The sequence below is a fragment of the Rhinichthys klamathensis genome, unplaced genomic scaffold, assembly GCF_029890125.1.
Source record: "Rhinichthys klamathensis goyatoka isolate OS25496 unplaced genomic scaffold, OSU_Roscu_1.1 h1tg000098l_1, whole genome shotgun sequence".
NCBI classification, from domain to species: domain Eukaryota; kingdom Metazoa; phylum Chordata; class Actinopteri; order Cypriniformes; family Leuciscidae; genus Rhinichthys; species Rhinichthys klamathensis.
Window position 1 is genome coordinate 6278560 of NW_026606637.1, and position 16577 is coordinate 6295136.

The 16577-nt window shown below is 36.9% G+C and overlaps 1 protein-coding gene across 2 annotated transcripts in view; it reads right to left on the minus strand.

Moving 5' to 3' along the window:
• The window catches only part of tbl1xr1a (TBL1X/Y related 1a), an 86581-nt gene that overhangs the window by 23678 nt on the left and 46326 nt on the right, over positions 1-16577 (minus strand). Inside the window, exons 2-3 of one of the 2 annotated variants that reach the window (XM_056252809.1) lie at positions 15562-15616; positions 3157-3222 (exon numbers count right to left, since the gene is read on the minus strand). The gene's annotated coding sequence lies outside the window, so the exon portion shown is untranslated. The remainder of the gene's footprint in view (positions 1-3156; positions 3223-15561; positions 15617-16577) is intronic. The other variant, XM_056252810.1, reaches the window with a different exon arrangement.

The following is a 16577-nucleotide window of genomic DNA, read 5'->3' on the forward strand; positions in this document are numbered from 1 at the left end:
AAGAAGCTAACTGGTATCTGGTAAGTTTTTTATAGCAAAAACAACGTTTTCATGACTTCAACACAGAACTCATACAAATCGATAAAGAATAGTAGTATGTGAAAATAAAAAAAATAGTTTGGCATTCAAAGAGTGCTGATAATTAGTTAGATAGCATTTGAGTGCTTAACTTTTCAAATTGCTCTGCTACAAGCAATAATAGATCCTGCTTCGGACTGTTTTAGAACCATTTTTGATGATGAAGGGGGGAAATACAACTTCTAATCCTTTTCTAAGCAGCTTCCTCACTTTGTCAGGAAATTAAGAAGAGAATAAAGAATATTCAATTGCTAAATACATGCTTGATTGATTGGAGAAATGAACAGGCTACTTTTATTCAGCAAGGAAGCATTAAATTGTACACAAGTGAAAATAAGGAATTTACATAGTTACAAAAGATTTCTATTTCAAAAAGTAGCTGTTCTTTTAAGGGTGCGACTCGCGATTCACGAAACATAAGTTTTCAATAATGATTTTTGGAAATTTAGATCAATTCAATTTGACTGTTCAGAGTAAGATTCAATTTGATACTGCATTTTTAAAGTGCATTCATAGGATTATTCAAATGGTTTTCTAATCAATGCATCAAGAAAATAAGTGAATCATTACACCCCTATGTTCTTTTAAACTTTCTATTTAATCAAAGATTGCTAAAACAAACTTTGGACAGTAGTGTATATAGTGTTTGTTAAATGTGAAGTCTAGTTTGACTGTCTATCCATTTGCCAGAATAACGCTTTGATTTGAATTCTACATTCACACAGAGTCAGGATTCTCACTAAGGGACCGTTCGGTATTTATGGAAAGGGCCACCGGAGGAAAATAGGGGAGGGTCATGTCTTTTTATTCTTTGTTGAGGGGAGGGTCATCCAGCTTTTTTTAGTCTAGAGGGAGGGTCACCAAACTTTTGTATTCATGAAAACAGCAACATTTCAAAGTGGCTTGTTTGGTGGATATTTTTTCCATGTAGCTCTCTCGGTCTCGGCCCCCCATCGCTATCAGATGGTTCTGACCCAACAAAAATCCAGTTTGGCGCTGTTTGACAGTGTGCGCGCACTTCAGTACGTGCTCAGAAAAAGTGCATTAGAACAGAACGCCAATGAAATGTTTACCCGGCAAAGCTTTAAAGCACGAGCAAATAATGAACTTTTGGGATTGCGAATAAGTGCAGTGTCCTGTGAGTGTAACTCTACCGCTGCATTAACATGTGATGTGAATGTACGTCGAGTTTTACAGTATTGGGACTGAGGCGCCAGAACTGCAGCTGATATAATGTGCGCTGTAGCACGATACTACCATATTTTAGTTTCAATTATTTTGTGTTTCCACAACAATGTTAGTGAGTAAATCTACTGAAATTGCCACCATAACAGTGCAGTGTGATGTGTTAGACGTAGGGCTACCCCATTTTTAAATTACTATTAGTATTATTTGAAGTTAACATAATAAAATACGTATACCTACACCAAAAAAAAACTAGTTGAGGATAAATTCTTTAAAATTGGGCAATTCCAGCGTTATGGACGTGACATTTGCAGTCAAAACTTGAAATATAAATTCTCAGAAAATGCATTTAAAACTGAAACGTCCGTTTATATATTCATACTCCCTTAATAAAGATAAAAAATATCAGTCTACACATTTATACACGTTTTATATTTAATATGAGGGAAATACACATGTGATGTGACAATTTTTTTTTAACTTTTAGGTGGCAAATTTTTTTTTTGTAATTCTATGAACTACGCTGCGCAAAACAAAAGTAATACTACCCACCGGACGAAGAAGGGTCGGCCTCCACATAACATAAAATATTCTATTTATTTTATTTTTCGTGTTCGCATTTATGAGGGGGGAAAAAAATGTTACGGACGTGACAGTTCTCCGTTACGGACATGACCGCTCTGAAAGTGACTTTAAAGAAAGGCTTTGTGCTTTCTGTTTGAGGTCTCTGTGAAAGTTTTAAAGTGAATTTCGTTTTTTATTAATTGTATCTTAACTTTAATCAATGTTTCATCAACCAATTGGCTGGATTTAATAAATAAGAAGTAAATATAGTAGAAAATAGATCATCATGACACGGAGGCGCCGGCGCGTGAACTGGACTCTCGTCTAATAAATGAACCGAAACTCAGCGTATAGCCTAAGGTAGGCTACTTGCCTCACAGACCTGATAAATATATAGAAAGCTTGAAATGTCTACTTTTTAACAGAACAATTCAAAACGAAAGAAAACATACAACAGACTGCTCTCTGCTTATGTAATTCGTATGAAATGTGCATTTCTCTCTGGCGCGTTCACTACTGCGAAGATCGCGAGTCAGCATCGTCACCTTTATCTTTGCAGCCGACACTGACAAAGACTTGTTTATTAATAAACGATTAAAATGTCTCCTTGCTATATTTGATATTCATAATCCTTACTTTTGCCGGTTCTTTGTGGCAGCTTTTAGATACTTTATTGGCAGCGCCACCCTTACATGTTACATGAATGCGTCACCACTGCATCAGCACCGAAAACATGATTTTTTTTCCAATCAAAAATCGTGATACGAACCGATCGTGATAACTATCGTTACAGCCCTAGTAAGATGAGAAAGCAGGAGTTTAGTCGTTTGTCATGGTTGTAAAAAAAACGATGGCTATCTGAACATCTTTGCCAAGCGCAAACCAGTACAGAAATAATCAATAAATTATCGGGGAGGGTCATGCCTTTTTTCACAATTATTTTGGAGGGTCATAGAAAAAATTATTGCTGGCGAAGGGAGGGTCAAGTCTTTTTTGACTACAGATCTCAAATCTCCTCCGGTCGCCCCTTAAATAAAAAACGAACAGTCCCTAAGCTGCGTTCCTGCAAGTACTATGAATCTAACCAAGGTGATCATTGTTGAGGAAGCTGTCATGAAATGTCAAAAGGCTTTTCATTACAAGGTGCAAACAAAACCTAGAATAGTAGTAGAGAACAGTCTGTTCTGAATTTTCCTGCTCAAAAAACAGTCTCTGAAACACCTGTAACTTTTTCCATGTCCTTTTAAACAGAGTGCAGCTAAAAAAGTTTTTCCATTTTCCTTAAGGAGAAAAAAAGCCATCTTAGCACCAATATGCATTTATACTCACCACAGTATCAGCTCTATTTCCGCAAGGCAAACGCTTTTTAAGGATCCAACCCAAGTGTTTCAGCACCTGCAATAACATTACAGAAAAGGTTGAATGAAGCAGAATTTGTCAAGCATCTGGACTTCACCTGCAATGTACGCTTCAATTAAACCAACCTGTCTGAGGTCAATGAAAGTATGTTTGTGGACTTAGCAGCAACTGCTAGTTTAGATGGATCTTTCCCCATTTTTCTGCTGGCAGACTCTGTCTCTCTCTATTGTTTTCCCATCTCTCCAGGGTAATCTAACAGCCTGAATGAGTGTCTCTATGGACTTTCTTAAAATGTCCAATAAATCTCAATGTCTCCCTGTAATTTTCTTTGTGATGGCACTTACATTTTTCAAGACAAAAATACCAGAAGAAATGTTTTTCTTGGAAATGAACCGTCCACATTCTGCGTTTTATATTTGGACAACAGGCTAAAAGCTCATGTCGACTAACTTTAAAACTAGGGATGCACGATGACAACATCGGTATCGGCTGATAAAAGCTTAAAATGACCATCATCGGCCGATATTAATATTACTGCCGATGAGCCTTGCCGATAGGGTGGCGTGTTTCCTATGCGCACGTGACGACCGTGAACGAAGCATGAGCGCCAGCAACTTAAACTTCCAACTAGGGGTGTGCCGTGCGTCTCACGGTTTTTGATCGTGGACGATTAAAATGTCTCCACGATCTGCTTTTGAAGAAAAATCATAGTATCGTGCATTCTATCAGTTCAATTCTGGCGCCTTCATCTCAACATACTGTACAACGCGACGTACATTCATTTCACATCACATCACATGTAAACGCAGAGATAGAGTTACACTCACGGGACACTGCAATTCACAAAAGTTCATTATTTGCATGTGCGTCAAAGTCTTACTAGGTAAACATGTCATTCACGTGCTGATGCGCTGTTCTAACATGCGCTTTTCTGAGCGCGTACACGCGACGCTCACAGGAACTGAAAGCCTGTCACAGCGCCTGCATACTGGACTAAGTTATCTTTCGAGTCTTATTGCGCTAATACTGTCAAATACACACAAGATTTACATAAACAAAGTTGGTTATGTCTAAAGTGAAAGCAAACTTTCTGTGTGTATATTAGACGCGTCGCGTGCAGTTCTTAAAGAGACAGTAATAATATGCTGCCGCTTGTCCTTAAAGAGATACTGCACCCAGAAATAAAAATTCTGTCATCATTATTTACTCACTCTAATGTTGTTCCAAACCTGGATTAATTTCTTTCTTGTGCTTAAATATACTATGGAAGTCACTGGAGTACAGCAACTGTTTGGTTAGCCACATTCTTCCAAATAACTTTTATTTTCAACAGAAGAAAGAAATTTATTTGGGTTTAAAACAACTTGAGAGAGTAAATGATGACAATTAAAATTTTGGGGAGAACTATCCCTTTAATGTTATTAAAACAACAAAACACAACAGGAAATCACTCACTGCTCTCGACTGAGAACTTTAATAGAAGCCTTAATACGCTTTTTTTGCACTTAAAAAAAATTCAAATATATCGGTATCGGGCAAAATTAGTTTGAAAATATTGGCATATCGAATATCGGCCAAAATCCAATATCGTGCATCCCTATTTAAAACAGGTGTATTTTACGAATGTTTGTGTAACTGTCAGCATTACTATGTAGATGATATATCCAGGGTTTTTCCTGCAATGAAAATATTCTTGCAGCCACCAAAATGAATGCGTGTGCCTTTAATTGAGCTTTTTAGCCAATTGAGTGTGTGAACACAATGGCCAATCTGATTTAAGTTAGTCTGAATCTGCTCAACATCGCTCAAAACGGCAGAGTTTGTTCAGTGCGAGTTCTTCATGCTCCCAAATCCTTTCATTATATCCAACAAAGTACAAACACAATGTCAAAAAGAGATGTATTGCACAGTAAAGCAGCTTCATTGATTATAACGGACGTTAATGCAAAAGTGCAGCGTTTGTGTACCTCACATTGTAATTGACTGCTCCAGTGATTATAAGGGCAGCAATCTTTGCTCGCTTTCTGTATGTAATATATATTTTTCATGCTGCTAACTGCACATTGCAAAGTTTCTGAATTGACAACCGTATTTAAATGCGCAATTGAATCCAATTGACAGTGATAACAATAGCAATGGACGGAACAAAACAATCTCATACTGCATGTAAAACGATCTGTGAATTAAGTCTTGTAGTGTAAATGCAAAATAATATACCTGTCACTTTTATGTCATGTTACTTTGTTGTTCAGTTTAATACTAACTCTCCAAATCAGTCACTCAGTGACAGTGAATTTATTTATTTTTTTCACAAATTAATAGTATAAGACAAGTTTATATTAAAATGTTTCTTTGCATTTATTTTGGATTTATTGTCAGTACTGGGATTGCAGTTCACATGAGTAGGGCAGTGTGTGTGCGTGTTTGTGTGCGCGAATGACTGTGTTCATCCGCCACCACTGAAGAACATTTTTGACTCAGATAAAACCCTGATATACATTTTAAACTTTAAGGTAAGAGCCCACCTAAGCCTACAACATAGAGGTGAAACACGTTCCACCACTGTTGGGTTGACATAAAAAAAAAAGAATCGTTTTGCCCTACATTGCTTTTGGCTTTCAACCTACATTCATCATTGTTTAGATTGACACACACACACACACACACACACACACACACACACACATACTAATTTGCATCAAAAGAATCAAAAAAGATCACATTCCCAATTATTAAAGGACTAAGATATAAACCTTAAGGTAAACTGAAATTGTTTAGTGCCCTGTCAAATGGTTTTGGCAAGTGAATAAACAAATTATAAGCATGCACATCTTAGTATGCATTTATATGAAGGTATATTTCATCATCAAGAAAACTCTGTCACCTCACCGAAACATGGTGTCTGAAATATTGTCGAAAACTTGAAAACTTGCCTTGCCACATACCCACAGCTAAATCAGGCCGAAAAGTAAAAAAAAAAAAAAAAAAATCCAGGGCAGTTTTCCCAGGCGTAGATTATGCCTGTGTCTGGAATTAATTTCTGCATTCATGAATCACCATCTTGGGCTCACCCTGAGTGTGCTGTAACTTTTCAAGGGGGCATGTGTTAGTTTCCACAGCCAAGCAATGAAACGCATGTATTGACATGGCTGTTAAGTTACAGCTATTGGCGGGTTTCAGTGGTCTCTTGTCTACGAAGTTTAAGCTTGAACAGAGATGGGTGGAAACTACTTCCTTCGGGCAGCCTGCTCCCAGTCCATGTCTCGTGGGTTTCTGAGACTTCTTTGTGCTGTTGCACCTGCTGCTTCTATCTGTTTTCCAGAGCAGCGTACATTCCAATTAGCTCAGATTATTGGCATGCGCTTGCTAAGCAAAGTAGCAGGTGTCGTTACAGTGTTAGGCCAAAGAACGTCTGATCTGAGAGAAAAGGGATGGCCAAAATGTGTTAAAAACCAACTCGGGAATTAATTCAGGTTGTAAGCGGTTCGTTTACATTGCCAATTCATATGAAATGTGAAAATGTTTGTGGAAAATCCAATTCATTGGAAACATTTACATAACTCATTCTGAGCAATCGAAACATTAACTACCACAAAATACTTACAAAGCAGCAAGCTCAATTTACCAAGTTGTTTTTAAATGTGTCAGACTGCCATTAATAACGAAACTCAAGCATGCCGCGTTCTCAGTGTCGTCATAAGTGCTATAGCAGGCATTAGTGTAATTAGGGTTGTACAGAGTACCTGTGGTAAAGTAGTATCGCAATGCCCAAGCCTCAATATACTGCATTAAATCCAATGCAGAGATGAAGTGCAACAGAATGAAACAAGGTGGGAATTCAAATAACTCCTCCTAATTTGACAGCATCTTAAATAGGGCTGCACGATTAATCGCAATTAACCCTAAATCGCGCGCAAATCGATCTGTCTTAGTGCAATTATGAAATCGCAAAGGCTGCGATTTTTCTTTCAGTGAAGCACGGCTCTGTGATCAGTAGTAAATGCTGCTCCATCTGAAAGCAATCACTGCGAGTTTGAGTCTCTTATAACGTGCATTTCAAAAACCAACACGCATCAAACATCTTTCCAAGTATGAAAAGCATTTCTGAACCTCTTGTCCAAAAAAAGCAACAGCGATAGTATGATGCCCATAGAGGGATTTCCTGGAATGAGATGTTGTCTACTGTGGCGGGGCATATTTGGAGTTTCTGCGCGAGAGCGCCCTCTGGCTTTCAGATGGAGCAGCATTTACTATTGATCACAGAGCCGTACTTCACTGACAAGCGACACAATAGTGCAGCCCTAATCTTATAGCAAAAACGTTTACACAAAAACCACCAAAGACATTTAACTGCTAAAAATATCCATCTGATGCATCTCTATACAAGGCAAAAATAGTAATAGTGCATGTGGAATATACAAGTGAAAGAACTTCCCATGATGAGTGTGATGGACTTCAGAGAGGTTTGAGATTATTTTGTAATTGTAAAACTCGCACTCGTTATTGAAAATTCGCTATTGAGTAAACTTTAGCCTATATTTTAGTTTTACAAAGCAATGCTGTGTAATTATGAAAGCTTGTTTCCACCAAGGAATAAAAACATTTAAAACATAATTGCGACCTTTTATCTCACAGTTCTGACTTTTTTTCCCTCACGATTGCGAGTTTACATCTTGCAATTCGGACTTCTATCTCACAATTGCGAGTTTTAAAGTCAGAATTGCAGGATATAAACAGGATTATATCATATATATATCATATTGTATCATATATCACTATATTATATTATAAAGTTTACATCCCGCAATTCTGATTTTATAACGCGCAATTCTGACTTCTTTAACAAAACTTAACAACTTGTTCGTAATTGCGAGTTATAAAGTCCAATCCTGATGAAAAAAGGCACATTTATATATCGCAATTCAGATTTAACTCACAATCGCGTGTTAAAACGTAAAAAATGCAAGGAAATTCTAAGGAAAAAAATTCAGAATTGTGAGATATAAACTCCCCATTGCCTTTTTTTTTTTATTCAGAGGTGGAAACAAGCTTCTTCCACTTAATTATTCCCAAAATTCATATTATATTCCAATTCTAAAGACATTATTCAAAATACTAGCAAACACCAGATCTTTTAAATCAACAGTCCACAAGAATTCCTAATCATTTAAAGGTGCTCTATATAGCTTTTCTTCTAAAATGAATCCTTTTTTTATTGCCTGTGTGTGAAGGGGTTGTAATCACACATTACAATGATCCACTTGTCGGGTTTTGCTATTACCTCTGAAGGCCAATATTCATATTTATATGTGAAGTCTCCGGGTCGGATTTACCGCGAAATCCAACGGATGTGACAGTGCATGCGCGCTCCCGAGCCTCTCTCTTTATATACAGTCTATGCGACCGACGGCACTTCAGCTGACGACATGGAGTCTGATAACACCCCAAAACGACACAAACACAAACTCCACAAATATATAAAAAACAAAAAAAAGTTTTATCTCCTGAAGCTTGTCAGCCCAAACGGGATTCTGATCGACTCAGGACGAAAACACGGATCAACATCGGCAGAGCTTTTGAATTATTAGTAATTTCTAATGAAATAGCAAGGTAAACTAAATGAGACATGAAATGAATACAAAAGACTGTTCCAGGATAAGAAAAAGTAGGTGCTTTAGGATGTATACTTGTTTTATGCACTAGATCTACTGTCTAACGTTACTCATCGCACTACTATCATATTGTTTATAATAAACATTTCCAGACACGTTCAGTACAGTAATGCTACTTCCTACTGTCTTACTGTTACACTGACATTGTTCAGTCTAGTTCACCGTTTTCGTTATCATATTATACATTTACCTATGTTGACATTGCTGATTGTGAAAGATACACGAATAGTTAGTGAAATGCCTTATGCTAGATAACACCACATGTCGGCTAAATGCAGTCAATGTAACGTTATCATGGTACGAGCATGGAGCATTAGTTCAACGTCAAGCTGATAAAAGTAGCCTATTATTGTAACGTTGCAGTGGGAGTTTACATGAGTTTCCAGCATGTTGTGTGATGCTTTCGCCGTTGCGTTGAAAGTCTCCGTGTGGCCGGTAGTGAATGCTCGCTCTTGAGATCGCACACGCACACAACAAGAGCGCTCTTGTTGCAATCTGAAACATCACCACTAGAGGCCGCTAAAAAAATACATAGAGCAACTTTAATTACAAAACAAATTAAAACACATCACATGCATGAAATGCATTCAGAACTACACACTATATCTGTAAAATAATAATTCAGTGTAGTTGTAGTAATAAACTGTAAATAATCAATACAACAGAAAAGTAATATGTATGATACATCCACACAATTAATTCAGGTTGTGTGATACTTTAGCTGTTATAGTACCGTGAGACACAAAAAAGGAACTGTGACAACCCTACTACTCACACAACAGTCAGTTTTCTCTTTCAGGTCAACTATTGTCAGAACAGATGATGCCAATAGCATTATACAAAACAACAGGTTACTATCAATGACAGTTAGAGAGAAGATTACAATAGGTTATCATGCAAACTGTGGGATTAACTTGGTAACATTATGTCGCGCTGTTGAATCACATTTTAGTGGAACAAATCACCATGGCAACTTGTATTCTCGGGTTTAGCTCAGGTGAGCAATTATTCTCTCATTCTAAGCTTTTAAGCCGAGACCTTTGTTTAAACCAACAATACCGTGTCCAATACTTTACCGAACAAACCAGAGTGCAATCTTCAACGGACAGACCCTTAATATCAGCATCTGCTTTCCACTGATAACTTTAATCAATACACACTAGTAGCCTTTTCGTTTGTTTTTATCTAGTGAACGGAAACTGGTTGTTGTTTGCGGTACAGTGGTGAGCAGCAGGTGACCTAGATTCACACTGAGAATGTGCTAAAAGAAAACACCCTTTCTTCAGAAAGTCTGCCACCGAAATTGAAACTTCATATACTTGAGCACACAAAACATTTTGGGCAATCTTCACAATGCAACCTAGCTAAAAGGAAACAGATGCCACGGTTTCCTTTCAAAGAGCAGTTAGTCTTTACTCCTACACACCAAAGTGACAGTTCAGTGGAGTATGGAAGGCTGTTTCCTAAAAAAAGATGGAGGCTCCGACAGACTCTTCCCCTCCCCCATCAGTCACAATAAGGTAATGAGGGGGGTGTTCGTTAACAACTGTTGATGCACCTGCTAGATAAGCCAAACACCTTCTCTATTGTTTGGAGGATCTTACATCAGACAGGAAGCAGGCGGATAAAAAAAAGGCAGTAATCAAGTGTGATTTAGATCGAGCCGCAACAGCTCAGGCACAAAGGTTAAGGTTTGCATATTCATCACTAAATGGCGGTTGCCTTGACATTAATGCTAAATAATCTGGGGAGGTGATAGCATCTATGAATCAGGGACTGTGCTGAAAAGGCAGACAAAAGAAGAATAAACTAGGGATGGTCCAGATGGTTGACTAATGAGAATGCTGTTTTTTCTTACTTTTTTAGCTAGTCCACATTGTGTGATTCTTCTCTGTCCTTTACATTGTTGCTTGTCAGTTGGTACAATACAATCCTGATGAGTAGGGATGCACCGAAATTAAAATTCTGGGCTGAAACTGAAAATGCTTTAAAAAAAATATTTAAATTAATAATATTTTATATTATTAATAATAATAATAATTTAAATCATATCATTTCTTATTTTAAATTAGCTTTTTAGCAACACTTTTATTGAAAATGACACTAAAATTGGACGGAAAATATATTAATATTAAATATCAATATATTATTCTTTATTCAGTTCTATGCAACAGATTTATTTTTTGACCAACTATCCAAATAATGTATACTCCAACAAAGCTATTATCAGAGCATGTAAGCAGAGCGTAGCGTGGAGCCGATCAGTGAATGAGAGGGTAGCATCATGCGTTGCCCAGCACGGCTATATCACACCATGTTACAGCACAGTAGGGCTATTGCAAACAGAAACAAGTCTACTGCAGAGATATTTCATGTCGCGCATCATTTAAGCGGACTTTGCTTTTCCGATGAGCATGAGCAGAACATGAGTGAAGCGTTCACATGGTCCGTGAGCCACTGAGCTGAGCATCACACGGCGCAGTAATAACGGCTAGAGAGAGAGTGAAACCTGAGTGCTGAACACTGAGGGGTGGCATATATTTTCGGTTCATATTTTAAGCCAAAAACCAAAAAAAGCCATTTTCTGCCGATAATTTTCGGTGGCCGTGATGTGCCGCAGACATGTGCAGTTTAAATAGGGTAAGTGTCCCAACCCCCATAGATGTAAAAGATGTGGAAAATATCAAAAGTGTGGCTACAGTTCACCAGACTCGATGCCAACAGCACGCGATGCAACATTTGCGACAAGATAATTGCTGCCAAGACCGGCAGCACAAAATAAACTTCAGAGCATAAAGTTGCTCCGTCTTTGACAGCAAAAAGAACAGCAGTGCGTCACATAAATAAACCGAAACTCAGCATATAGGCTACTTGCCTCACAGACCTATAGAAGCTTGAAATGTCTCCTTTTAAAAGAACCAATTCTAATCGCATTGCAAGGTGCAGCTCACTATACTTAGGAGATGACCAGTCAACATCGTCAACTTCATCTTTGCAGCCAACACTGACTCAGAAAACACTAGTTTATTAATGAACAATTAAAATGTCTGTCTTGTTATTTTTACATTTATAATCATTAGGCTACTTTTGCCAGTGCTTTGAGGCAAGCTTTATGCGTGCGCTTGAGCACGAGGCATATATTTCATATAAAACCAAAGGGTTTTTTTTAGGTAATGAAATGTTAAAACGGATTTCATAAAATTAGTATCGAAAAAAGTATCGTTCAGGAACTGGTATCGAAGTCAAGGTATCGATATTGAATTTTTTTTTAATGATACCCAGCCCTACGCATGCAAGACTATGAAATACACCACCAACAAAAAGTTTAAGGGTTGGCCAAATGTTTCTTATGTTCACCAAGGCTGCAATTATTTGATAAAAAAATCATTCTAATATGCTGATTTGGTGTTTGGAAACAATTATTATTTTAAAACCAGTTGTGCCATTTCATATTTTTGTTCAAACCATGAAATATATATATATATATTTTAGGACATTTCAAAAGAACAGCATTTATTTAAAACAGAAAATTTTTGTTACATTATAAATCTCAATACTGTCACTTTTGATCGGTCATCTCTCTGACATGCCAAATTTAAACTGTATCGCACAAACCAAAGCAAGCTCTTTCTGCAGAATTTTGCAGAAGCTACCTAGAAAAGAAAAAAACCAAGTTGGAGTTGCTTAGTTTGTGGAATCTGATAGTATGATGAACATGAAAGAAATAGCACTTTTAAAATGTTGCCTTAGGCTAAAATTCATTGTAAAGGCTGATGAATTTGTCGTTGGCATGTTAAACTAAGCAATCAAATCCCTATGACACATTTACACAGACAGAGATCGTCTAGTCCTACACTTCTTTGGAATCCAACTGCTCCCATTAGTAGTCGCTACTCATTTGCATGAAGTTGACCTCTACTCAATGCTGCCACTTGTTCCCCCTGGAAATTGCCAGGTCTCATTGAAAATGAATGACATCCGGTTGCGTTGGCACGGCGAATCCCTGTTAGTGTGAACCTCTCTTTTGGTAGATGTATTGCATCTTGTGCTGTTTTTTGACTGTCATGCCATGAGCCATGTTAAGACTGCATGTCAAATATAAAAACTGTTAAAACACATCCCGATCGGTCACGTTGGTCAACAGAACCCAAAACCAGCCAAATTATAGTTAAGATCTATTTATGACCTTTTTGAAGTGTCAAAGTGGTAGCGGCGTGGACACTGTCAATGGAGAGACAGAAATCCTTCAGATTTCATTTAGAAAAAAATAAATCTTTTCAATATCAATTTGTGTTTTGAAGATGAACGAAAGTCTTACGGGTTTGGAACAACATCAGGGTGAGTAAATGATGACAATTTTCACTAACCATTTAGTTCCATAATAAACACATCAGACTTTGTACAATAAAAAAAAAACTACATTAATATGTATTATAGGCCTATTTCATTACATTTTTGCTATTCCTACAACATTTTTTTTTTTTTACTTGAAAGCAGCACTTGATTTACATTGATTTGTTGATGTTTTCTTGTTAAGTGCCAGTACAGGATTAAGCATTTCATCTGCATTTTAATAAATGTTAAGTATTTGCACAATTCTTACTTAATAACCAGTGAAAGAAAGTAAATGAGGCTTTGTTTTTATAAAGGCAGTGAGTCTTAAAGCATCAACTAGGTGCTCTTTTCATTGTCAAACCTCTAAAATATTAAACAGTTGAAACATCCCAGACACCGATAAGCCTAACTTTGTTTTCTAAAGCTGGTGCAGTAACCATGCAGGGTACTTTTTTACCCAAAGCCAAAACATGGAAATTGAATATTGTTGAACAGCCCAAGTCCTGAAATTGTGGACATCGATTACATGATGGATGCAGGCTACACTAAAGCAAACTCCGCTGGCTCCAATCCTACACTGCACCTTCACAACTCGAAACAGATGCATATCTTTGCTTTGAAAGCACAATAGCTTGGCTTTCATTACTTTTCAGATAAACATCTGAGAACCAACTTGACAAATATGTCCAAAAATGGGTACGATAATTCGCAAAAGCCTTGCAAATCATCCACACTGCCAGTCCAAAAGTAGTTTTTCTTAGCCCATCATGTTGTAAAAGTCCTGAAACAAATACAGAAGTTAAGAGGCTTATTAGAGGCCTCTTTTTTCTTCCATTCTCCAACAGCTTAGAGACAAACCAATCTCCCGCCTCAAGACTAGCCACTCTATACTCAGTGTTTCTGTGGCAACACTCAAGAGAGCCTGACAAAAGCGGTTTGGACTGAAAATAGCATTTATTGCGGTTCAACATATAGAATTTAGGGATTTCATAATGAACCATAATAAGACCAAAAGAATAAATTATTCCACTTCCAAAATTGCTTTAGCATACATTGGTTGAACTTATTTGAGTCCATCCTGCTTCAGTTCTGAATGCAGCTTGGTTTTGAAAGTGCTCAAACTCATGCACCTTGATCCCTGAAACAATACACCCTGTTGGAGAGGAATTACCCAGAGAATAGTCAACAGACAACTGCAACTCTTGTGAAGGGTTTAGGGGGGGATTTGTGAAGGGGTCCTGACTTGACAGGTTGGACTGACACTACCAGACTAAATTACAGGTAATTTCAGGCAGTCAAAACTGCTGTCCCTTAAATGACAAGCACTCAGTTAGCTCAAGAACTCAAGAAGATTAATAAGTATACATAATTATTTCTCAAACTATGCACAGCAAGCTCCAAAATCACATTTTTAAGGAAACGCATACCAAGTAGAAGATTTCTGAAAAAATATAAATAAATAGTAATTAATGATGCACAAATATCCCAGACTTATCTTCATGATGATTCCATACCATTTTGTTTCAATTAAAAATAAAAACTTAACACTGAAATCAATCATTTTTAAATGCTAAATTTGAGAGAAAAGTTAAGTTTGACTGAATAGCTTTTGTAACTTTAATAATTATTCATCTTTATTTCATTTATACAGTGAAGATAATATGCTGTTATTTTACATTTGATTACTGTATTTAATTTCTGTACCTGAAAACTACTGTTAGATACCTAAATAACCTGAAAAGCACTGTTCCTTTTATTTATTTATCAGTTTAAATATTACTTAAGACTTAAAATAAATACTGAAAACTGAAATCAGTTGTTTTAAACGTTACTTTAAATAAGTCAATCGTTTTAAATGCTAAATAAAAAATAAAATATAAAGAAAATTTAGAAAATGTCTTTTTTTATTTAATAGTTTTTATTATTAATTTTGAGATTTGCTAATGATTCCATTTAGCAGTATTATTAAATTATTGTTTTTAAAGACTGAGTTTAAATGAGCGTTAAATGACGGCAAAGAGCATCTAAATGTTAGAAAGTGAAAATATATCAACTGATACTGTTTATAAATTAAACGACAATTTCATGGTACCGTATACTGTGTTATAACTGCTTATATACTGCTATAACTGTATAGTATTTGGTACAATATCGCTGTGCTTAACAAAATGTCTTTTGCACAAACAGTGCAGACATTTCGGTTATTTTAGACATGAAAAATAGGCGAATCACTGTCAGAGTTAACCTTCAGGCATCCCATGATTCAATTACAGCTCGTCAATGATACTGAGACCACGTGTGTGCGGGACTCAAGGTGCCTTGATGTTGACCAAAAAGGAAAGAACAAGAGAGCTATTTCTTGGCTTACCATGTGATCAGTTCTTGCTCCGATGTGAACCTTGCAGCGGAGGAGTCTCTACAGTCTGGACATAAGAAAACACAGAACACAAACTGTTACTTGGTGAAATGAGGGGTCAATAAATAAATCACGTTTTGATTTTAACCAATAAATTTGTTTCTCTTCAATGTTTTTTTTCCCCCAAATGCAGAAGATGAGACACTGTTTTTAATTTCATGTGAAGATCATAATGATGAGTTAATGTGACATTAAGGTTTTTCAAAATAAAAAACAAGGCTATTTCAATATCTGTGGGTACATCATCCCATCAACAACAATGCTGTCAAAAAATTAAAAAATTAAATAGATCACAGATCAGAAATGACCCACACATGTGTAAGCAGGAAAAAAGCACATGGATTCCGATATTCTCAGATCAGTTTCAGGCCTCATTCATGTGGAAATAAATTGAGTTTGAATCGGATACGTGCATTTGCGTCTTCCATGTAAGCAGACAAATTGGATATTCTTCTGTCAATGCGAGTTGTACGTCATTGAAAAGGCGACGGTGGCGAATGACGTCAACTCAGGTGGACACAAACCGGGATCACATGACTCTTTTCAATGGCACAATGGAGGACAAAGGCTCAACGCAATGTTTCGCTGACCTTTAATGGTGGTACGAAAAGCAAAAGCTTGTATTATTTTGTCTATGTCTGTTGCAGATCGCGCTGTTTTTACTTCCTTTTCGACCAAAGCTTTTCCAGTATGCCTACCTTGGGTGGTTTCGCCAAATGTATAGTGTGCAGATATTGGATATGGGTCACTTTTAAAAGAAGATGTAAGCTGGTCGTTAAAAAAACAAACAAATCTGATAGTCAACAAATCTGAATTGGACATAAAGATCTGCAGTGTAAATGCGGCCTTAGATGTCTGTGACGCTAGAAGTGCATTGGTAATTTTCACATCCTGCAATTTGTCTTCGATCTGGGAGTTGTTTGAAAACTAAAGGCAGTGCAAATCATTGCAAAAACAACCTCTATTCC